Source organism: Styela clava, unplaced genomic scaffold (assembly GCF_964204865.1).
Source record: "Styela clava unplaced genomic scaffold, kaStyClav1.hap1.2 HAP1_SCAFFOLD_96, whole genome shotgun sequence".
In the NCBI taxonomy this organism is placed as follows: domain Eukaryota; kingdom Metazoa; phylum Chordata; class Ascidiacea; order Stolidobranchia; family Styelidae; genus Styela; species Styela clava.
The window spans coordinates 5,001-10,000 of record NW_027556760.1 but is presented as its reverse complement, the minus strand read 5'-3'; the positions used below and the strand labels follow the sequence as shown (position 1 = coordinate 10,000).

The window sequence follows — 5,000 nt, the reverse complement described above, 5'->3', positions numbered from 1 at the left end:
GACGTCACACTGTGGGATCGACCACAAAACCACCACCGACAACAACTGCACAAAAACACCAACAAACGGCGCCGAGCGACCGCCGGGCTGGGCCGGCGGCACATCGAGCGCGGTGCCCAGAAGCCACCATCGCACTCGGCTGCCTTGCTATGCCAACGTGTTACGCGTGTCGCACGGGGCGGAACCCCGATTGACGGCCGCCCTCTCGGCGGCACCCAAAGACAATTCAGTGCGCGGTCGGCCGGGGCCTACCACCACCTTCGGTAATGATCCTTCCGCAGGTTCACCTACGGAAACCTTGTTACGACTTTTACTTCCTCTAAATGATCAAGTTTGATCGTCTTCTCGACACGCCGACGCGGCCGTTGCCAGCCGCGACGGGGCCGATCCAAGGATCTCACTAAACCATTCAATCGGTAGTAGCGACGGGCGGTGTGTACAAAGGGCAGGGACGTAATCAACGCAAGTTGATGACTTGCGCTTACTGGGAATTCCTCGTTCAAGGGAAACAATTGCAAGTCCCTATCCCAATCACGAATGAGGTTCAACGGGTTACCCGGACCTTTCGGCCTAGGTTAGACACTCGCTGCTTCACTCAGTGTAGCGCGCGTGCGGCCCCGGACATCTAAGGGCATCACAGACCTGTTATTGCTCAATCTCGTGTGGCTAAACGCCACTAGTCCCTCTAAGAAGTTAGACGCCGACCGAGAAGGTCGCGTAACTATTTAGCATGCCAGAGTCTCGTTCGTTATCGGAATTAACCAGACAAATCGCTCCACCAACTAAGAACGGCCATGCACCACCACCCACAGAATCAAGAAAGAGCTCTCAATCTGTCAATCCTACCTGTGTCCGGGCCGGGTGAGTTTCCCCGTGTTGAGTCAAATTAAGCCGCAGGCTCCACTCCTGGTGGTGCCCTTCCGTCAATTCCTTTAAGTTTCAGCTTTGCAACCATACTTCCCCCGGAACCCAAAGACTTTGGTTTCCCGGAAGCTGCCGGAAAGGTCGTCATGGTAACGCCTCCCGATCGCTAGTTGGCATCGTTTATAGTCAGAACTAGGACGGTATCTGATCGTCTTCGAACCTCTGACTTTCGCTCTTGATTAAAGAAAACATTCTTGGCGAATGCTTTCGCAGTAGTTCGTCTTCCGCCGATCCAAGAATTTCACCTCTAACGGCAGAGTACGGACGCCCCCGTCTGTCCCTCTTAATCATTACCTCGTGCTCCGAAAACCAACAAAATAGAACCGAGGTCCTATTCCATTATTCCATGCAACACTATGCAGGCGAACAGCCTGCTTTGAACACTCTAATTTTTTCAAAGTAAACTTATCGGCCACCGCCGACACTCAGTCAAGAGCACCGACGGAGAACCGAAGGTGAGGCGAACGCAACCAGTGACACGCCTTGCGACGGACCGGCGGCGCTCGCCCAAAATCCAACTACGAGCTTTTCAACCGCAACAACTTTAGCATACACTGTTGGAGCTGGAATTACCGCGGCTGCTGGCACCAGACTTGCCCTCCAATGGATACTCGTTAAGAGTTTTAGGATGTACTCATTCCAATTACAGGGCCTCGTTAGAGTCCTGTATTGTTATTTTTCGTCACTACCTCCCCGTGTCGGGAATGGGTAATTTGCGCGCCTGCTGCCTTCCTTGGATGTGGTAGCCGTTTCTCAGGCTCCCTCTCCGGAATCGAACCCTGATTCCCCGTTACCCGTTATCACAAAGGTAGGCACGTAGCGTACCTTCGACAGTTGATAGGGCAGACACTTGAATGATACGTCGTCGGTGCAGAGACCGTACGATCCGCGTGGTTATCCAGAGTCATCAAACGTCACAGGACGAACCCGGTCGGTTTTGATCTGATAAAAGCGCGCCTCCCGAAGTCGGCGCTTAATGCATGTATTAGCTCTAGAATTACCACAGTTATCCACTTCGCTTACGAGACCAAATAAACCAAGACTGATTTAATGAGCCATTCGCAGTTTCGCTTTACGAGAACTCGTACTTGCACCTGCATGGCTTAATCTTTGAGACAAGCATATCACTACTGGCAGGATCAACCAGATAGCTGCGACAGCTGCGCTCGGCCCTTGCTGGGCCGCCCGGCGCGTGCTCGTCGCATTCGTTTAAGACCGAGGCGATCGCCTGCGGCCGTACTCAGCTTCGACAGTCGCTGGCCGCGACGTCCACGCTCTCGCCGGCAGTGCCAGGCGGAGCGATTTGCGTTTTTTCTTTGCTCGCCCTCTCTCGGGCTCGATCCATTCAGTTTCGCACAAACAAGAGCTCTGCCGGCCGCCTGCAGCGGTGCCTAAAACCCGGGCATAACAATGCGACCGTTCTGCTAGGCCGACAAGCGCTCAAGCCAGACGCTCGATCGAACGCCCCCTACATATTAGTCGAGACAACGGCTCGCTCATTAGCATCGCGTTTGTACTTTAACTTTTTTTGGCTCGGCTTCTTTCGACGCCGATGCCGGCGACGCAGCACTCTCTCGCCCGCCAGCCACCGAGAAAAGGGTGCGCTCCGACCGGCCCCGCACCGCTCTTTCTTGGCTCATTCGAAATTACTGTCTTTCGCTCTGACATGCCTTACCTAGGGTTAGGTTAGTATGCTTGCACGTTTGTACTTTAACTTTTTTCGGCTCGGCTTCTTTCGACGCCGATGCCGGCGACGCAGCACTCTCTCGCCCGCCAGCCACCGAGAAAAGGGTGCGCTCCGACCGGCCCCGCACCGCTCTTTCTTGGCTCATTCGAAATTACTGTCTTTCGCTCTGACATGCCTTACCTAGGGTTAGGTTAGTATGCTTGCACGTTTGTACTTTAACTTTTTTCGGCTCGGCTTCTTTCGACGCCGATGCCGGCGACGCAGCACTCTCTCGCCCGCCAGCCACCGAGAAAAGGGTGCGCTCCGACCGGCCCCGCACCGCTCTTTCTTGGCTCATTCGAAATTACTGTCTTTCGCTCTGACATGCCTTACCTAGGGTTAGGTTAGTATGCTTGCACGTTTGTACTTTAACTTTTTTCGGCTCGGCTTCTTTCGACGCCGATGCCGGCGACGCAGCACTCTCTCGCCCGCCAGCCACCGAGAAAAGGGTGCGCTCCGACCGGCCCCGCACCGCTCTTTCTTGGCTCATTCGAAATTACTGTCTTTCGCTCTGACATGCCTTACCTAGGGTTAGGTTAGTATGCTTGCACGTTTGTACTTTAACTTTTTTCGGCTCGGCTTCTTTCGACGCCGATGCCGGCGACGCAGCACTCTCTCGCCCGCCAGCCACCGAGAAAAGGGTGCGCTCCGACCGGCCCCGCACCGCTCTTTCTTGGCTCATTCGAAATTACTGTCTTTCGCTCTGACATGCCTTACCTAGGGTTAGGTTAGTATGCTTGCACGTTTGTACTTTAACTTTTTTCGGCTCGGCTTCTTTCGACGCCGATGCCGGCGACGCAGCACTCTCTCGCCCGCCAGCCACCGAGAAAAGGGTGCGCTCCGACCGGCCCCGCACCGCTCTTTCTTGGCTCATTCGAAATTACTGTCTTTCGCTCTGACATGCCTTACCTAGGGTTAGGTTAGTATGCTTGCACGTTTGTACTTTAACTTTTTTCGGCTCGGCTTCTTTCGACGCCGATGCCGGCGACGCAGCACTCTCTCGCCCGCCAGCCACCGAGAAAAGGGTGCGCTCCGACCGGCCCCGCACCGCTCTTTCTTGGCTCATTCGAAATTACTGTCTTTCGCTCTGACATGCCTTACCTAGGGTTAGGTTAGTATGCTTGCACGTTTGTACTTTAACTTTTTTCGGCTCGGCTTCTTTCGACGCCGATGCCGGCGACGCAGCACTCTCTCGCCCGCCAGCCACCGAGAAAAGGGTGCGCTCCGACCGGCCCCGCACCGCTCTTTCTTGGCTCATTCGAAATTACTGTCTTTCGCTCTGACATGCCTTACCTAGGGTTAGGTTAGTATGCTTGCACGTTTGTACTTTAACTTTTTTCGGCTCGGCTTCTTTCGACGCCGATGCCGGCGACGCAGCACTCTCTCGCCCGCCAGCCACCGAGAAAAGGGTGCGCTCCGACCGGCCCCGCACCGCTCTTTCTTGGCTCATTCGAAATTACTGTCTTTCGCTCTGACATGCCTTACCTAGGGTTAGGTTAGTATGCTTGCACGTTTGTACTTTAACTTTTTTCGGCTCGGCTTCTTTCGACGCCGATGCCGGCGACGCAGCACTCTCTCGCCCGCCAGCCACCGAGAAAAGGGTGCGCTCCGACCGGCCCCGCACCGCTCTTTCTTGGCTCATTCGAAATTACTGTCTTTCGCTCTGACATGCCTTACCTAGGGTTAGGTTAGCGTGCTTGCACGTTTGTACTTTAACTTTTTTCGGCTCGGCTTCTTTCGACGCCGATGCCGGCGACGCAGCACTCTCTCGCCCGCCAGCCACCGAGAAAAGGGTGCGCTCCGACCGGCCCCGCACCGCTCTTTCTTGGCTCATTCGAAATTACTGTCTTTCGCTCTGACATGCCTTACCTAGGGTTAGGTTAGTATGCTTGCACGTTTGTACTTTAACTTTTTCCGGCTCGGCTTCTTTCGACGCCGATGCCGGCGACGCAGCACTCTCTCGCCCGCCAGCCACCGAGAAAAGGGTGCGCTCCGACCGGCCCCGCACCGCTCTTTCTTGGCTCATTCGAAATTACTGTCTTTCGCTCTGACATGCCTTACCTAGGGTTAGGTTAGTATGCTTGCACGTTTGTACTTTAACTTTTTCCGGCTCGGCTTCTTTCGACGCCGATGCCGGCGACGCAGCACTCTCTCGCCCGCCAGCCACCGAGAAAAGGGTGCGCTCCGACCGGCCCCGCACCGCTCTTTCTTGGCTCATTCGAAATTACTGTCTTTCGCTCTGACATGCCTTACCTAGGGTTAGGTTAGCATGCTTGCACGTTTGTACTTTAACTTTTTTCGGCTCGGCTTCTTTCGACGCCGATGCCGGCGACGCAGCACTCTCTCGCCC

At 55.0% G+C, this 5,000-nt stretch overlaps 1 non-coding gene across 1 annotated transcript; it reads right to left on the bottom strand.

The window, feature by feature from the left end:
- Positions 1–264: 264 nt before the first annotated feature.
- Positions 265–2,074, bottom strand: LOC144419760 (small subunit ribosomal RNA). The gene has a single exon (XR_013474247.1). It is a non-coding gene; the product is annotated as a small subunit ribosomal RNA (ribosomal RNA).
- Positions 2,075–5,000: the final 2,926 nt, after the last annotated feature.